This window comes from Balaenoptera ricei, chromosome 8 (assembly GCF_028023285.1).
Source record: "Balaenoptera ricei isolate mBalRic1 chromosome 8, mBalRic1.hap2, whole genome shotgun sequence".
Lineage (NCBI taxonomy): Eukaryota > Metazoa > Chordata > Mammalia > Artiodactyla > Balaenopteridae > Balaenoptera > Balaenoptera ricei.
In genome coordinates this window covers 7,044,069-7,063,850 of record NC_082646.1, presented here as the reverse complement: position 1 = coordinate 7,063,850, position 19,782 = coordinate 7,044,069, and the positions used below count along the sequence as shown (strand labels likewise).

General features: G+C 49.1%; 1 protein-coding gene across 4 annotated transcripts in view; it reads right to left on the bottom strand.

Moving 5' to 3' along the window:
• Positions 1-19,782, bottom strand: part of KIRREL3 (kirre like nephrin family adhesion molecule 3) — a 557,121-nt gene that overhangs the window by 165,189 nt on the left and 372,150 nt on the right. The window lies entirely within an intron of this gene.

The window sequence follows — 19,782 nt, the reverse complement described above, 5'->3', positions numbered from 1 at the left end:
TTTTGGAGTTCTGTTCCCGATGTCCCCCTGAAACGTGACCCATCTTCTAAAATAGCCCGCTCAAGCTGCACATGCGAGATGTTTGAATTCAGAGGAAAGAGCAGAGAACAAGGCATAGCCAGCGGGTGGCCCACGCCGTCCCCCTCAGCGCGGTCTCCACACTGGCACACAGGATGCTCCGGATGAAGGCCAGATCCTTCCCTCCCAGCTCCGTCTTTCCTTCCTCAGGATCTGGCTCTCCTTAAGGCCTCTGTATTAAAAGTGGACATTTCAGTCTGAGAGCTGTGCACACAGGACAGCACGCGTTTCAGGAGACGAGGGATCCTGTGAGCATCTGAGATGAAACAAGGTCACCCAAGGCTGCCTCTTTGATTCTCCTGGCAAAGTCACAGAAGCAACCAGTGAGGCCCGGCGAGGCCCGGCAGGGCAGTGGCCTTTCCCGGTGCACGATCAACACTGCACAGGAGCAATTGAAAGGCTGAGTTTGTTTACCGAGATGGGGACTGGCTCCCCTCCCTCCTCACAGAACAAAGTCTTTCCCCAGGAGCGGTGGCAGAGAGGTCAGCCCCGGTAGCCTTTCTGTTTGCCTTCTGATGAATGATGCAGCCGCCGCTCTGGAGGAGGGGAGCATTGTGTGTGCACCCGCACAGGTGGCTCCAGCAGGGACACCTTAGCCCTCCGAGCCTTTTAGGTCTGGGGGTTATGGAGCCTGTGGTGTGTGGGGTTATTGGGGAGGAAGCAGGCCTTCCAACTCTACTCTCCGAGGCCTGGCCTGTGACCCTCTGTACTTTCCACCTGCGCCAGCGATGCCACCATAACAACTTGCCTTGGTCAAACGCCTCATGGATTACACAGCACATCTACGTACATTATTTCATTTGATCATCCTCACAACCGTCCTGCGAAGCCATCCTCATCTGACCATGTGGGACAGGCTCAGAGAGGTAAGCGCTTTGCCTGAAGTCACACAGCTCGTAAGTGACTGAATTAGGGCCTGCATCCAGGCTTTTTGACTTCACAATTCCATCACAGGAAGAAGGGAATGTGGCTCCACCATCATTGTGACGCCTCCACCTAGCCTTGGACCTGAGTCACTTCAGCTGGGGTTCCAGTTTGGGACCCTGCCTTGGACCTGGGAACCATGGCCTTGATAAGCCCATTTACCCTGAGCTTGCTGTTCTGTTCTGGGGCAGTTCTTGGGGGCTAGAAAGACAAGTAAGAGAGAATGAGCTTTTCGAGAACTGCTCTGGGAAAGGTTAAGGCCACGGCGAGGGGCAGCCCGGGGAAGCGTGGCCAAGGGAGACGCAGGCCTCTCTCACTCAGCTGCATCTGCAGGGGTCTCAGAACGTAATTACTGAGTCTGGGTGGTTGAGACCTAGAGACCAGCCTGAGATCCTTTCTCTACGAGCTACGTCACGCTGCCGCCCAGCGGGGGAGGGCTCTGGCCACCCTCCGAGTAGGGAATCCATTTTGCATTGGATGGGCCGTAATGTTGAGAATCCTCTACAGATTTCCAGGGCTGCCGAGCCCCGCCGTGCCAGGGTGAGGATACCGGAGCTCCCCGTTTCACTTAGTGCTTTGATTAAAACAGTAAATTCACGCTGAATACCAATGAGCAGGCAGGTAAGGGCTCCAGCCAGCTCTGGCTCCCTCCTGGCATCATTTCATAGCAGCTGGTTTGGAGAGAAATATCTCCCTCCCCTGTGGCGAGAGCCCTGGTTCCCCATAAATAAGGGGGCAGCAGCGGCCCCGGAGCCTAGGGAAGGAGAGGTCACGGGAGGAAGGGGTGGGGTGGGGACAGGAGCCCTGCCAAGGCAGAGAGGGGCGTGGAAGTAGCGGGGAGCCCCCCTCTGTTACCTCCTCTCCACAGACAAGCTGAGAGGGAAGGAACGGGCGCGGGTCTCGGCCGTCTGAGCAGCTGTGCCGGGCCATGCACCAGAGCGTTAAGGTGGCGGCGCCTGCTGCCAGCATCACAGCCGTGCCGCTCTCTGGGCGCTGCCTGACGTCCGGCAGCCAGCGTGCTGGCAGGGCGGCTGCGGCTGTCACCTCTCCTGGCTCTGGAGGGCTGGCAGCTCTGGGTTGGCCAGGCCTGCTGATGGGAAGAGAAAAGTGGTACAGGCCAGGGAGTAGGCATAGGACCCGTACTCCCCATCACAAGGCTTTTACTCACGTCCCCCAGTTGGATACCCCTCTCCCCACTGACTCCGAGACCAAGCAGCACCTGTGCTGTCCTGTTGTGAAGAGGCAACTGAATCTGTTGGGATGGTCGAGCAGCCACAGAATATCAAGATTCTTATCACCCATCCACTTTTTGTTTACTGGGCAGTTTTTCTTCCTCCCTCCCTTCTATCCACCTATTAACATGTATTGATAATCCGTCACATCAGGCAAGATGCTAGGCAGTGGGAATAAAAGATGAATAAGCTACAGCCCCATCCTTGTGCTGTCTCCTCAGGGTGTCCGGTATTATGACGACTGCATTTCTCAACCAAAAACCAGGACATGGAGGTGACAAGGGTGAGTGTACTTATGGGAAGAGACCATCTCTGAAAGTCTGCAACATACTGTTCCCAAACCAGGATGAGACCAGAGCAGTCAATAAATCCTGGCTGCACTGCATAAGTTTGCCCTGGTCTTTAAGAAGAATGCCAGGGGCTTCCCCGGTGGCGCAGTGGTTGAGAATCTCCCTGCCAATGCAGGGGACACGGGTTTGAGCCCTGGTCTGGGAAGATCCCACATGCCGTGGAGCTACTAGGCCCATGAGCCACAACTGCTGAACCTGCACGTCTGGAGCCTGTGCTCCGCAACAAGAGAGGCCGCGATAGTGAGAGGCCCACACGTTGCGATGAAGAGTAGCCCCCACTTGCCGCAACTAGAGAAAGCCCTCGCACAGAAACGAAGACCCAACACAGCCAAAAATAAATAAATAAATAAATAAATAAATATTAAAAAAAAAAAAAGAAGAAGAATGCCAGGAGCCATTGCTTGCTGAACACCTACTGTGTGCCGGGCTGTGCTGGACACGTGCACAGCATTAAGTCTCCTCCACGGGCCTGTAGAGAATTCACTGTGTAGATAAGGTGATGGAGAGCCAGGTGGACCAGTCAGGGTAGCACGGTCCTTGCTGGCCTTGCGGCCTGAGCTCCTGTGGGTGGGCAGGTGTGCACAGGCCGTGGCCTGAGTGCCTGGAGCACAGCGCGTGGTTCTGAGGTTGTGCAGAACGGCAGACTCCAAACAGTGTCTCGACTCTGCCAGGCACCAGCGTTTGGAACTCAGTAAAAGGAGCGGTCTGTGGGGCTTCCCTGGTGGCGCAGTGGTTGAGAATCTGCCTGCCAGTGCAGGGGACACGGGTTCGAGTCCTGGTCTGGGAAGATCCCACATGCCACGGAGCGACTGGGCCCGTGAGCCACAACTACTGAGCCTGCGCATCTGGAGCCTGTGCTCCGCAACAAGAGAGGCCGCGATAGTGAGAGGCTCGCGCACCTCGATGAAGAGTGGCCCCCACTTGCCACAACTAGAGAAAGCCCTCGCACAGAAACGAAGACCCAACACAGCCAAAAAAAAAAAAAAAAAAAAAAAAAAGCAACAAATGTTCAAGTACAATTGGTGTCTTTAAAAAAAAAAAGAAAAAAAGGAGCGGTCTGCGAGGTGAGGCCGTGAGACAAGGCTGGATGTTGGGTCGGAGGCCTGGGCACCATCCCGGAGCTGCCGCTTAGCAACTTCGCAACCTTGCTTGCGTTACTTAACCTCTCTGAGCTTCCTCTCACCATCGGCATAAGAGGGAAACCAGGCCGATCTGTCACCCTCCCAGCAGGACTTATGAGGAGCAGAGGAGATGGCCTATGAAACAGCACGCTGTAAATTGCATCGTGGATTATTACTGCTTCCTGCACCTCAGCAAAGACCCATGATCACACACGGCGCACGGTGCAGGGGTGGGCCCGTCCCGCCAGCCTGTCTCCCGCCTTTCCCACCTGCCCAGACTGGGCCCCCACGGATAACTCTACCTAGTCACTGACTCCAGTGGGCCAGAAAGTGGGGACCACACCAAACCACATGTCCAGTGGTGCCTCCTCAGCCACTGCCAGGACCCTGGCCAGGTTTAATGTGCTGCATTTAATGTAGTCACCCAGGGGCCCTGAGGCAGCTCCATCTCCAGGTGCAGGCGGTGGGAGGGATGGAGCGCCTGTGGTCTCTGGGCCTCAGGCCACCAGGGTCTAGGATTCCTGTCTCAGAGGGATGCCACATAGAGGTGTCCTGTGGTGACTGCTGTAAGGGAGTACCATGGGGGCTCAGGATGGGGCCCACCTCGTGGAAAATGATGGATGAGATGCAGGATGACAGGAGGGAGGCCCAGCCCACACTCAGCGGCTTGGAGCGTACAAGTAGGGGCTTGGCTCACAGCCTGCACTGGGCACTTCATTTCCCAGAGACAACCGGCATGTTTTAATAATGTCTGCTTGGGTTAATGAAAGTTGTCGGATTCACTTAATAAATACATCACCATTCTTGGCCATACATTTCCGTCATGCTTGCCCGGAGCTGTGCATCCCCGCCCGGGTTGAGCAGGGATGCTGGGGGCCGGGGGAAAGGATGAGGGGGATAAGCACAGGGCATATCGGCGGAGAGCCAAGGCTGGGAGGGCAGGGGACACGGTTCCTCTTGGGAGTTAAGCAGAGATTTCTCTCATTGCACTTTTTGTCCGGAGTCAAATCAGAGGCACACAGGCAGAGGGACACCCAGAGACCCTCCATTCATTCTTCAGCTCAGGAAAAAGAGGCACTCAGACTGTCCCCTTTGGAAGGGAGCACTGGGAGGTAATGTCTCCAAGTGGGCTCGGGCTCTGGATTCAGACAAACTTGGGAAGTCATCCCCGTCATCTACTCACCACCTCTGTGACTTTGGCCTAGTTATTTAACCTCTCTGAGCCTCCAATGCTTCATCTGGAAAAGGAGATCATAGCATCTGCCTTGTAGGGCTGTTGAGAGCATTCCCTGACATAAGGTACACCAAGGTCTTTGCACAGTGCCCAGCGTAAAAGCACTCAAATCAGAGCCAGTCATACTAAAATACTATTTTTATGAAGAAACAGCTTAGCATAGTATTTATGAGCGTGGGCTCTGGAGCCAGAATTCCTGGGTTCAGATTTCAGGTCTGTTGCTTACTAGCTGTGACGTTAGACAAGTCACTTTACCTTACCTTCCTGTGTCCCAGTTTCCTCACGTGTAAAATACAGGGAAATAATAATACCTGTCTCACAGGGTTGTCGTGGGCATTGAACAAGTTAGGATGTGCAAATCCTTTAGAACAGGGTCTGAGACATGGTAATGATTCAGGAACCATCAGGGATTATTACCATCATCATTGTCAGTTTCACAGGGCCACGGGGGAGGAGAATCCAGGCTCCCTGGAAACATCTTCCACATTTCACCAGCTTAGGTTGGTCACAGGGCCACATCCCAGGTGGCCCTGCACATCCCGGGTCGATGCCAGGCTGAGACCCTAGACGTTCCAGCGCAGGCAGCAGGGGAGGCGGCTGCGTCCCAGCCCCCAAGACCCGGCTCAAGGCGGTGGCGGAGGGAACCCAGCGGCATGTTTAGCATTCCAGGGACGTTCTCCTCAAACTCTGCAGAGGCCTTAGAACTTGCCCGAACTGCCATGCATCAACAGGCTTGCTTCCCTCCACACCTTTTTTTTCTCCTCTAAAAGCTTAGACTGAGCAAAGGAGGGAGGGATTTGGGGGCTGGGGGAGGGCCCCGGATGTGTCGGGAGGGGGCAGGCTGCAGGTAATTTCTAGCTGAAATAAGCAGCTTGAGAACCTGCCTGGATTCCAGAGCTTTGTAATTTCACGCGCGTGTTTACCTCATTAAGCAGTTGCTCTGTTTACCTCATTAAGCAGTTGCTCGCTTCCAAGGGGGCTCTCCCAGCAGGGGCAGGCAGACGGCTGTGAACCAGCCACAGGGCTTGTCACGGGCTCAGGAGTACCAGCCCCGCCAAGAGGCCATCGGGAGGTGGGGTTCTGGCGCCCCCGGCCCAGGGGAACAATGGGGTAGCAGAGCTGAGGTAGGCCCATCGCCTCCTTTTACAGGAAAGCAAACCGAGGCAATCGACTCAACTCCCTTTATCAAATTTTGGTGTCAGATCCTGTGAGTCTGTGGTGGTTGGGATTGCCTCTGATGGGGATGTGAAGCTCTCGGCTGGGAGAGGAAGGGCTGAAGGCGAGATCAGAAGGGAGGGGAGAGGAAGGGCTGAAGGCGAGATCAGAAGGGAGGCGAGAGGAGGCCGAGCTTGCTGACCAGAACCTCTCCACAGGTGGGGCTGTCCCTTGGGAGCAGGAACTCGGCTCCCTCTCGCCCGCCCGGAGATAAGTAGCTTTCTTGGTTCAAGAACCATTACAGCCAGTATTAATGGCTCCCTGTTATCGCGTGGGCACCCGGTGGCTTCCCCTGTCCTCAGAGCACTAAACCTCCAGCAGCAAGGTCAACATGAGCCTTCACTACTGCAATCTACATCCCGGGGCCTTGTGCAATGAGCCATTTTACAGATGGAGAAACTGAGCCCTCCATTTCTTGCTTAAGGGCCAAATCTTTCCAAGGCGGGCCACCCCTCCCTTCCCTTCCGGCCACTTGCTCTCTGCATCCGAGCTCTGCAGGGTGCACAGGTGAAGAGTGAGGGCGCTGCTACCAATAGGAGCCCTGAGGCCAATCGCCACTCAGCTCAGGACAGGCACTGCTGGGTAAGCCCTGCACGGCTGGGGACTGACACTTTGTCACAGTGACCAGGGCATGATGTCCCCTGCGACATTCTGCCACCTGACGGGCCGGCCATGCCGGCCTCTTACCAACCAGGAGGAAGAGTGGCAGCTGTCGTTCCGCCGACACCCTTTACCACCCCAAGGGGCGGACCGGGGGGGGGGGGGAAGGTCTGAGCCCGGTGCCCGGTCCAGGACCGCTGCTGGGGTGAGGGTGGGCGGGCCGGCTGGGAGAGAGAGGTGGGAGGCAGCTGGGCGGGGCGTCTCAGAAGCCGCCCCCGGGAGCCTCCCTTCCACCCGGCAGGCTCAATAACAATGGCATTTGTGAAATCTAATTAGCACAGCCTTAACTTCTGACTTTCTGCTCTGGCTCCTCCTCTAGCCCCAGGCTATCGAGCTGAATTAAGCTGCCTAAGATCACCTCATTAAATTCACTAACCTTGCTTTTCAACTGCGCTTAGCCCCTGGAGCCCTTCCTCCGTCTGTGGGAGGTGCACGTCTGGCCTTACTTGAGTGGTTCCCAGGCAGGTGTTTTAGGATCGCACCTCCTCTCCCGTCCCCCAAATGGCTTCCTTAATCACAGAGCTCCCTTCTCAGCCTGTAATCATCCTGAACGGATCCTGCCAGAAAGGACAGCCCCTCCTCACCCCTCCTGCCTAAGGGGATGGCGGTGCCAGGCGGGGCCGGGAATTCAACCAGTAGGGGAGGCTGGTCCAGGGGCAGAGTACCCCGCACGCTTGTGAGCTGGTAACTAGCACACGTGCTTTGCAGTTTCCTGGGGCCTCGCTGCGCTGGTGCAGGGAGCGTGCTTCTGAGGCCGAGATGGGCAGTGAGGATGCGAAGCCTGGGGCAGGAGGGTAGCCCCTGAGCCAGGCTGAGGATGCGCTGAGCCCCCGATAAACCAATGATCACTGTCGGGGTGGGTAGCAGAAACACTCAGCCAGAGGGATAGTCATAGAAGAGAAATGCAATTAGTGTTGTAGGAGAACAAGAAAGATCTTGCATGGAGATGGAGATGGGGCTAAAGTTACTGCCAACTCTAACTCCACATTTACTTGGGCTAAATTGACAGCCGTCCATCCACCTTGGGTGTGTGTCTCTCCTGCTGAGGCCGGGACCCCAGGAAGGGGGCTGGGAGGGAGGGGCAGCTTCTGAAGGACTGAGGTTTAGCTGCCACTCTTGTGCAACCCCAGGTGGCTTCCTTCAGGTCTCAGCTTAGCCTTGTGCCAAGACGGCTAATGCCTGTCTTCCCCGGGGCTGGTGGCAGGGTTAATTGCACATTGTTTATGTAGCATCTCTTACTTATGACTTTCTTTGGTCTGTCCTAGAGGGACAACATGGCTGGCTGACTAGAGTTTTTCCTGCCTTGGGAGACGTGTGAGGAAGGTCTCCTTCCCAACCTACCTGAAGGGACTTTGAGGCCCAGAGCGGCTCGGAGAGACGGTTGGGTGGGTGTGTCTGAAACTAGAGTAAGGGCAGAGCTTCACTTTCAGCTCAGCGCCTTCTGGGCATTCTGGGGGAAACCTCTGTTCTCTGGTGCTCACTTGTCTTACATTCATCTGGGTAGAGCTGGGGAGGAACGGGATCGCGGGTCATCCTGTTCTGGGGGTCCTCAACTTTGGCTGCATATTGGAATCGTCCGAGAGCTTTGACAGACCCTGACAACCGGTTCCCTCACCAGAGGTTCCGACTTAATTGGTATGGGGTGCACCTCCTACTGAGTGGTTTAGAAGCTCCCCAGGCGAGTCTAATACACAGAATCGCTCTTCTAGTTCCTCCCTATCGTGACTGTTTATTCTGTTAATCATTACTAACAAGAGCAGAGAACGTTAATTGAATATTACTATGTGACAGGCACAGAGGTAAGATTGTATGTAGGTAGTTTCAGGGAAACCTTAGAACAGCTCAATGTTGTTGGAAGATGCTATTAGTATTTCTATTTTGCAGACAAAGAAACTGAGGCTCAAGGAGGTTAAATAAATCGGCCCAAGGTCACTCATTTATTCAGCTGCAAATCTAGGTCTGACTCCAAAGCCTGTGCTCTTAAGACGGTTAGGCCACTTTATATCCCCTTCAGAAGGTCATTAGAAAGGTGGCAAGAGGGTGGGGCATTTTGAGGTCCCATCTGGAAGAGGATCTTGTTAAACAGTTCCCTAAGTGATGCTTCGTATTAACCAATGAACCTTTGGGTACAAGGACAAAGGGGGCATCCCTAGGATAACGGGTGGTCATGGTAATGAGATGCTGGCCCCATCTATTCTGTCTACTCACTGTAGACAGAAGGGCTACAGGCTGTAAAGCAAGTGTGGGGCTCCGGCCCTATAAGTCAATGGGGTCGGGGGAGACAAGGAGAGCCTGGAAGGGCCTGGACTGCAGATGGGGCAAAGGGGAACCAGGACTTGCTGGAGAAATCCGCTTCTCTGTGGTCACTTGGAGGGCTCTCCGTCTCCCTGAGAGCAGTTTCATTGGTTTCTGGGTCCCTGCAGGCCGGGCAGGAGCTTTGGCCTCAGGGAATAGCAGGTCCTCACAGAGCCTAAGGTCCTCTTGGCCTTCGTAGCCTGACTTGGGCAGGGGCTGAAGGCCGGGACTCTTGGCCATAATCTCTAAGATTCAGGAGGAATCTGCTAGCCTCCACCACCTGTGATGGAGAGGATGGGAGGACTAGGCCATTGGCCTTAGGGGCCGAGAGGGCTGTGCGGGAGGCAGACTGCCGTGTGCAGGTCTGGCTCCCCTTCTTCCTAGGCCTGCGACCTCGGGAAGGTGACATCACTGAAGTCACAGTGGCTCCATCTGAGAGGTGACCATAGTAACAGGACATCCCTCACGTGGAGGTCCCCGGGGGAAAATTAAGTGAGATAACACGTGTGACCTGCTTAGCCCAGTTCCTCTCTCGAAACGCTCAGTGAGTACTAGCTATTATTACTGTTACTGTTACTACCACCTTCGAAACCTTCTCATTACTTTCCTTCTATAGCCGGTATACATTTTCATCTTCTAACACCTTTGAGGGATAATGTCTTTTGCAGGTTTAGGCTTCTTTCAAACGTCAAGGGCGGTTCTCTATTCAACTCATTCCACGGTCTCTGTTCACCTCTGGTGAGCACACATGCACGGGAGCTACACTCCCTTTCAGTCTGTGCTTCTTCAAACTGGACTTTGCGGATAACCGAGCATCTTCACGTTTCCCACCTCATCAACTCCATTTTTCACTTTCCTATTGTGCAGCCCTCATATCTTTCTTGAAGGTGTGGCAGGCGGATGGCATGCCAGAGCCCAGATGTTGTAACAGCATTTGCACAAATTGGCTTTCCTGTTTCCTTTCCATCAGTACCCTCCAGCCTGCATGCATGTTGGGTACATTGGCCCTGGACCCTTTTTCTGGCTGACAAGACCACAGTAGCCTCCCAACTGCTCTCCGCACGCTGATGCTGCCTCTCGCCATCCGTCCTCCCCAGATCGGCCGGTCTGATGCTTTAGGAACAGATCACGTCTCAGCTAGACCCATCAGCTTAGGCTGAAAACCCAAATCCTTAATCTGGTCTACAGGCCACTGCTGTCTCTCTAGACCTGACACACCCCTCTGCCCTTCTCTGGTGCCCTTGGCCACATGGATCTCCTTTAGTTCCTTAAATGTGCTGGGCTCCTACCCCCTTAGACCCACCTGCTTAAGGAGGCCTCCTGCCCCCTGCCCTGTCTGGTCTGTTACACACTCATGTCACCTGTGCTTCTCCTTCACATCGTGCACCACTATTGTAATGACACAATTTGTTGTGGGTTTGGTGGACTATCTCCCTCCCACTAGAATGTCAGTCCAAGAGAGTAGGAGTACGTCTGTTGCTTCACTATGGGGTCGGGGTCGGCAGGGCCCAGGTGTGCTGGCATGTATAAATAATAAGCATCCATCAATATTTGAGTGAATAAATACACATGACATCAATTTGGGTTAATCTTCCTTATCTCATACTCGCTCTCAGTATGTTCTCCTATCACCTGGCTCTGCTACTGCTTGGTGAACTTGTGCGTAAGTTAATGGGGATAGTATTTTTTTTTTTTTTTGGACACTCAAAAAGTGAGGTATAGTTCACCTAACGTAAAATTCACCCTTTTAAAATGTATGGTGCAGTGGTTTTTAAGTATATTTACATTATTTTGAAACCATTATCATTAGCTAAGTCTGGAACATTTTCATCACCCTAAAAATAAACCCTGTACCCTGTATTACTCACTTCCAATCCCCAACCCACCCTGCAGGCAACTACTAATCTGCTTTCTGTCTTTAAGAATTTGATTATTGTTGGGGAATTCCCTGGCAGTCTAGTGATTAGGACTTGGCACTTTTACTGCCAGGGCCTGGGTTCAATCCCTGGTCAGGGAACTAAGATCCTGAAAGCCACACGGCACAGCCAAAAAAAAAAAAAAAAAAAAAAAAAATTGACCATTTTGGACATTTTGTATAAATGGAATCATACAATATGTGGCCTTTTGTGACTGCCTTCTGTCACTTAGCATAAGGGTTTCAACATTTATCCATATTGTAGCCTGTATCAGTACTTCATTGCATTTTATGGCTGAATAATACTCCATGTATGATGGATATACCATATTTTGTTTATTTATTCAGCATTAGATGGACATGTGAGTTTCTCTCTTTTGGCTATTATGACTAAAGCTGCTATGAACATTTGTGTAAAGTTTTTGTGTGAACATAGGTTTTTAGTTTTCTTGGGTACATACTTAGGGGTGGAATTGTTGGGTCACAGAGTAACTCTATGTTTAACTTTTTGCAGAACTCCCCAACTATTTTCTGGGAACAGTTTTATTTTTATTTTATTTTTCAAATGAAGGAGATAGAGCAGTTCAGTGGTTCTTAATTTTTAATTTTTATTTATTTTTGATAAACAGCTTTTTTAGAAGTATACTAAAAACCATAGAATCTCTTTCCAGGTAAGTGTATATGTATGAATACACATAATTTCAGGGGTTCAAGAACCATCGGAAACTGGCTATGGATCCCAAAGTTCCATGATTACGGGCTCACATGTGGCAGCATTTTAAGGTTCAATTAATTTCTCAAACACAGAACTCCATCTACATTTTTGGCTTTTCCACATGGATACAGGAAATGGATAATTTGACTAATGAGTTCTGATCCATGTTCTGATTTCCATCTGGGAACTGAACATTACGCAGCCAATCAGTTGCCTTAATTTTTTCCACCCACTCTGTAATCATCGGATTGTTGTGCAATTATCCCCCCTTGCTCTGACACATGCTTTTCCCTTCTTGTGTTTGCAATCCAGTGCCAGATAACCTTCTTTTTTTCCCATTTATTTTGTGTGTGTTGGCTACTGTTTGGTATAATTATTTTTGCAATCATCTTTCATTAGGTGAAAGAATATTGCAGTAGAGAAAGAAGGAAAAAGAAAATAAATACCTTCCTGACAAGTTCTAATATTTTATGTTCACAAATAATCTCCCAATATCAGAGCAATAATATTATTTTCTCAATGTGCATTTATTAAAATGTAAAGTAGCTCTATCACATTGGAAACTAAAACCCTGGCATTACCTTGGCCAGAAAATATCACTTATTTATTTCAGATTACATTTCTGGAATTTTAATACTGTTTCTTTTCTTCCCCCACCCTCGCATAGCCTTTCTCTTGCAGAGGACTGAATCTGAAGGGTTGATTTCTAAAGAGGCTTTGCTGAATGCTTCGGACCTTAATTTGGTTTTAAGAATTGCTTTTGGCTTTTGATTTACGATGAGGTTCTTTCCTGTGTAATTCTTTTGGCTGAAAACTGAATAGAGCTCTCCCTTTGTGGATGTCATTTTGACAACACATTTTAAGACTGGAGTACAGAGGTGAGGGAGGAGAAGAAAGGTTTAGAAAAGAGAGCGAGATTAACATGGTGGGTTTAGGGCTTGGAAGAGTAAGATCCATTGTCTACTTCTCTATAGCATCTCATGGCACACATCTTGGATTCTAGTTTGAAGTCAGGATGTTAACCTCCAGATAGCCTAGTGAAAAGACACTAGATAGGGCTTCCCTGGTGGTGCAGTGGTTGAGAATCCGCCTGCCAATGCAGGGGACACGGGTTCGAGCCCTGGTTTGGGAAGATCCCACATGCCGCGGAGCAACTGGGCCCGTGAGCCACAACTGCTGAGCCTGCGTGTCTGGAGCCTGTGCTCCGCAACAAGAGAGGCCACGATAGTGAGAGGCCCGTGCACCGTGATGAAGAGTGGCCCCCGCTCGCCGCAACTGGAGAAAGCCCTCGCATAGAAACGAAGACCCAACACAGCCATAAATAAAGAAAGAAAGAAAGAAAGAAAGAAAGAAAGAAAGAAAGAAAGAAAGAAAAGATGACTACTATCTTTAAAAAAAAAAAAAAGACACTAGGTAGGGAAGCAGGAGCCAGGACTTCTAATCCTGCCTTCTCCTCTAACTAGCTTTGTGACCTTGGACAGATCATGTCTACTCTTTGGACAGTTTTCTCAAGTGCAAAAGGAAATGGTGAGCTAGACGGGTGGATTTTTAATCCTGGCTGTGTATTAGAATGCCGTGGAGAGCTTTGGAAACTATTTTGATGCCTAGGCCCTTAGATCAATTAAATCAGAATTTCTTGGGACTTCCCTGGCGGACCAGTGGTTAAGACTCCACGTTTCCAGTGCAGGGGGCGTGGGTTCGATCCCTGGTCGGGGAACTAAGATCCCGCATGCCACGCGGTGCGACCAGGAAAAAAAAAAAAGAATTTCTTGTGGGTGAATGGGGCTGTCCGTTGGTGTCTTTATTAAACATTCCCCAGGAGATTCTATGGTGAAGCCCAGGCAGATAACCCCTGGCCCAGATGATCTCAAAGGTTCCTCTGGATTTCTGGTTGCCTGATGCTGTGAGCTGGGCAGCGATGTCTCACCAGCCAAGGCTGGTGAAATAGAAAAGAAGGCCACAATCACTGGATAGTGCATCTGAGCTGGGGTCTGACGTGTCTCAGCTGAAGGACCCTGGAGGGATCCCAAATGGAATTAAATTTCTCTCGGCATCAGGCCTGGGTAGGGCAGGTAAATCTTCCTTTCTTTGTGGGCCCATTGTGCTGAGAAGATGAATCAGCTGGGGCTGGTAAAATACCTTTTGTTCCTTGGAGAAAGGCATGTAGAAAGATAAGCCAGGCTTATTATTTTTAGAGGGGAACTGGGACTGTTTAGCCTAGAAAAGAGGGGACTTAGGGGGACATGATTTGCGGTCTTCAAGAGGTTAAAGGCTGTCATGTGGAAGAGGGATTGGAGTGATTTTTAGATGCTCCAGGGGGCTGAACTTGAGCCAGTGAGTAGAGAGTCAGGGAAACTGATTTGCTGCATTATAAGGAAGAATTGTAATATAGAGCTCTGTTCCCATATTCCCTGTCACCTGCTTTTATGACCATCTTCTCTACCTTGAGACCATGTCTTTGTCACCCCTGTATTCCTAGAACCTAATCCACTTCCTGACATAGTCTTCAACAAATGTTTATTATTATTTCTATGATGCTTAATGACTGTCATTAATGCCCACTAGGCAAAGCACTTTTCTTGCTTATTTCCTTTAATTCTTCCAGTGCTTTAAGAGGTAGGTCTATTTATTACCCCAGTCTACAGTTAAGGAAACCAGAGCTTAGGGTGGTTAAGTAATGTGCAAACTTACCACCAGCACGTAGCAGAGGCAGGCTGGAAACTCAAGCCTGTCTGACTCAAAACCTTTTCTCCTAACTGTTGTGCTACCCTGCCTGCCAGCACCCTGGGTGGGCTGTTTTGGGGGATAGAGGGCTCCCCAGTCCCAGAGGTGCTCAGGTTGAAGATACACGACTATTTGGGTGAACTGATGATACCACGGCAGTGAGTATAGATTGAGTTAGGCTGGTCCCAGATGATAATGGAGCCAGAGGAGGCGGATATTTAAAGTCCTAGGTCACCTGGTTACTGCTCCCATCAGCCTTCTACCCCGACTCCACCAACAAGCAAGGTGTTGGTCTGGTCCAGAGGGAGAGCCTCACTACCTCTGCCGCACAGGATCCAGGATGGAATGCTCTCTTGGCAGGTGTGGTCATCTCCAGGTAATGGATGTTGTGGTCTCTTTTGTCACCGCCTGCATTTTTCATTAAGGCCCACAGTCACATGTCCGGGGACCAGACTTCTTTGTATGTCCCTGGTGACAGGACAGAATGGAGAGACTAGTCCTGGGTCTTGGTGGGGAGATGCATAACTGCTTTGGCCATGAAACATTGTGCTACTTCTTCGTTCATGTCTCATAGACGCAGTGATTGCATTACCGCGTGGCTCAGGCTCTAAGTCGGAGGGATGTAAGCAGCTGATGAAGGAGGGAGTGCTCCCAGGAAGTCTTTCATCAAAGTGCTGGCATAGCCAAAGGCAGAGACATAATATTCCTGAGATGGAACTGCCAATTAGTGGAAGGCTACAAGGAGCACTGTGAAATGGGGGCTTGGGAGAATGGATGGGAAGGGGCCAGCACAGGGTGAGGAGAGGCAGGAAAAGGAAAGAGGGGGGGACACGTCGCTGGGTTTGGGGATTCCTTTAACTCAGGGTGCATTGTATTAAAGGTCGTGGCATTCTTCTTAATCATGGCCAAAATCAAACTTCACATGGAAAGGGGGGATTCAGTTGGCTGCAGTGACTACCCTCCTGTTAAATTTCTTAGGCATAGAGGTGTCACCCTTTCTCTGGAGGGGTTGGGGGGAGGTAGTGATGAGACGGTAAGGATAACGATGGGCGCAAACATTCGAGAATTGGGCCCTGAACATACACTATCCCATTAGTTGCTGATCAACATATGGGACAGGTGATAGTGTTTCCATATTACAGATGAGGAAACTGAGGCTCGGGTCGGGGGTTTGAAGATGAAATTAGAAACTAGAGTGAGTGAGTCTTATCTCAGCATGACTTAACCCTTTGTGTTCATTTCACTATATTGTGCTCTCTTCCAGAAGGGATACCTGAGGGCCGTCTGGACTAAAGTTGGGGACTTAGGAGAATGCCCTCTGAGGAGGCTTTCCTGGGCTAATAACCCTGATTTACCAAGTGAATTCTGGGAGCAGGTCCTCCTGGCCTGCCCAGGTTGAGGCCACAGTCTCAGCCCACAGGATAGGTGGATCCGGGTCCCTTGCAGGTTGGAAGTGTGCTCTCATCATCATACAGTTGTGGATTTGGTCCATGAGCATTAGATGGTGGGTCAGGGAGAAACAGAGCCCTGGCTGTCATTTAACCCTGAGGGAAGGAGTGAGAGAAGAGGGGACCCCCAGACCCACCACAGAGAAATTCAGAGCTACATCAATAGCATGGATACACTGTTTTTTGGGTCAGAGATACGAGGCCACACATTCATTTTGATGTCTGTCTTTCAGAATTGACACTTATTTACTTCCAAAAAGAATTTGAAGCGGCATATGATTTTCTCAGGAAATGAAGATGCCCTCCACAAATTCTTCTAGCTTGAATATTGCCAACAAATCATCCCTCTTGTCAAAGGTTGACAGGTTGTGGAGGAAGCTGTGCTGCATAACTAGAGCCGCCACTGTGGCGTCCCGAGTAGGCACATGGCACCAAGTTCGGTACATCATACGCGTTATCTTCTTAAATACGCCCCACAGCCCAGCAAGCTAGGTCTTGTTATTTGCATTTTTCAGATGAGGAGTACACTGAAGTCCAGGGAGATTAAGTGACTTGCCCAGAGTCCCCCATGCATAAGTAGCAACACTAAGACTTAATCCCAGGCCCGTCTGACTTGGTCATGCTCCTTCCCCCCTGTGACGTGAGCCTATGAAATATGCAAATCTCAGATCTGAAAATTAGAGTTCAACTCTTTTACCTATTCAACGCTAGGAGCTTCTCAGAGCATCCCTGATAAGGGCTGTGACTGGATTCACCCACCTCTACTGACGGAAGACTCGTGAATCACTTCACAAGGAAGTTATGCTGTTTGATTCCTCATTTGTCCACCCAAGGAATATTTAATAAATGCCTACTTTGTGTCAGACACTATTCCAGAAGCTGGCAAGCCAGACAAGGGCCGGTTCTCATGTATCTTGATTTCTAGCAGGGGAAACAAGTATTAGAAAATAAAAAGTAAATAAACAGGAGTTTCGGGTGCTGATAAATGCATTGGAGACGATGAAACAGTGGCAGAGGGTGCCTGGGTGTGGGGACCACTTGAGATTGAACAGTTAGGGAAGAGCTCGCTAAAGACCTGACAACTGAGCTGAGACCTAAAAGACAAGACAGATCCATCTTCCCAAGATCCAGGGAAGAGCATCTGAAGCAGAGGAAACAGGACATGGCAAGGCTTTGAGATGAGTTTGTCACATGAAAGAAGGCCAATGGCCTGGAGAACAATCAAGTTGGAGGAAGATGGGGAGAAGATGAACCTAGAGAGGAAGGTGGAAGCCAGATGGTGTAGGGCCCACCTGCCATAGTGAGGGCTTTGGATTTTATTCCAGGTGTGGTGGGAAGCCATCAGATGGGCTTGAATGGGAAGGTGACATAATATGATTCATATTTTAAAAAGATACTATGTGGAGACTGGATTGCAAGGAGGCACTCCTAATTGTTCGGAAGATTATTCCCTTTCCTACGGTTCACACTTGGTTCTTCTAGTAATGACTCCTGCACCAAAAACCAACACAAAACCCAAAACAAGGCTACTTCCCTCTTGAAATTTTTGTTATCAGCTGTTGTATTCACCTTTAGTTCTTTCTAACCTTCCCCTATTATTTCAATTAGTACTTTGGATTCTAGACTCCTCCTCATCTTGAGCATTCTTCATTGGCTGATCTCTTGTTTATACATGACCTTTTCTTTTTTTTAATTGTTCAAATTTTTATTTTGATGCACAGTATGAGAAATGAACTTTTAAATCAACTGAATTTTATGGAAAATGAAATAGCAAATAAATTAGACCCATGTTAGAATAGAAGGTCTGTTAAATGTCCAATCTTAAGGGTATAACAGTCACAGGTAAACTTCAATTCTATAGTCTTCTTTCAGGAGGTCAAAGTCTTTCAAACACAACTTTACTATGAACTGGTCCAGGGCTCAACAGCATATGGGAATGCTTAACAGGGGTGGTGATCAGGGACACGTTTCCTTGGTGCTGCCTTGATGAAGTTGTCCACATGTAGAATCACCTCTGGTGCTTCAGCTGCACTTAAAAGAACTTGTCGCTTCACTTGGAAACTTTCTGTTATATGCAGTATCGCCATATCTCCAATGGTACCTTCCTTCATATCCAGTCCAGCAGTTGTATTGCCTTCACTATGGGCTGTTCGGAGCGGTGCCACCAGATCTGCCCATCATAGCCTGCATTTCCATGACCTTTTCAAAATGTGGTATACAGTATCAAACATTCTTTGAAGAATAAGTTAGTTTGAAGAAACACTTTGTCAGTAATAGTACAGGTAATGTACTGTGGCATGGACATGATAAATGGATATGACAAATAGAAGGGAAGCAGAAAACTAAAGTTTGCAAAATATTGCTCGTAAATAAAAGGGAAATTTGATGAGATCTAAAAAAACCCATACTTTTGACAAGCCCAGGATTCAGAGGTACTGTTAATTCCATGGACAGTCACTAAGTAAGAGTACTAGACTAAGTCTTTAGCGTACAGGAGTTCTCAATGTGGGGCTTCTGGGCCCTTGGATGGGTCCACACACCCCATACACAATGGTGTCCTTACGTGTGTGCACATGTGTGTTGTGTGCGCGCTTCTGGGAAGTGAGCCCAGAGCTTTCATTCAGGTCTCAAATTTTCATTGCTCTCAAAAATAGAGAACCACTGCCCTAGGAAGTTAAATCAATGGATTTTACACTAAGGAGAAGCTACGATTAGTCCCTTCTCTGGTTCCACATTCATTCTCTTCCCTCTTGCTTCAAATGCCTATATAGGTCTCTTGATCTCTTCTTCCTGCCTCACACCCCACTTGAAATTCCTTCCTTAACTTCTTATAAATCATCCAAACCCAGAAAAGATAACCTCTGCTTTTTTCTTAGAGAAGAGACGAGTGTGTCCAACTAACAGGGGTGAGAACATATAGAGACATGGGCATAGAGCCAAGGTTTTTCCTTTTTTTCACCTTGGACTCATAGATCTTTGGAACTGACCTGTGTGCCTGACTTGCAGATTTCTTAAGGGCAGAGCAGAGTCTGGAAAAGGGCTCAATGTAAGCTAATGCAAAGGGCAAAGTCATCTTAAAAGAATTATTATTCATTTCCCATTGCAGTTAATTTTGGCACCTTCATCAGGGTTTAAATTCCAGTACCACATCATATCAAAGGAAAAAAAATTTGATGTACATGTTAATTACTGCTCAGATGTAGCTACTTAAATCAGGAGTTTAATCTTTGTTTGACTATTCAGAACAGCTCTGAGTCAGGGATGGGGAGAGCCCCTTTTGATTTGGTTTATTTGAACAGGTGATAAGAACTTCAAGTAAAATGGCTTCCTATTTTTCTAAACCAACATTTGGAATTATACCCAGCTAAATGAAAAATAGTTCGGAATATCAAGTTCCTGTAGGAATTCCCGAGTCTGACTGTTCTATGAAGTAGGAGAAGGGCGTGGGTAATATAATTTCATGTGCTCAAAGACTTGAGAATCTTCAGAGTGATCATCTAATGGTAAGTGAAATCTTAAAAGCATGGGAGAGGCTTAAAAAGTAGATCTATGAAGAAAATAATATACTATTATTTAAAAGCATAAATTGCCAAAATGATACTACTCTTGGATATACTCTTTATAAGAATTATCTTGGATGGATCCCTGATGTGCATTTTTTTTATATCATGAAACTATAAAACCCATAGAAATACCAACTTATTTACCAAGTAGTTAAATCATAGTCATTTATCGTAGTTTTACTAGAACATTGTTTTCTTGGATTTCCAAGGCTTTATTGCCTCCGATATACCACTCTGCTCCTAAGAATCCCTATTGATTCTACTACAGTACCTTATAGTTTTAGATTTGTTTTACTGTCTTGCACTAA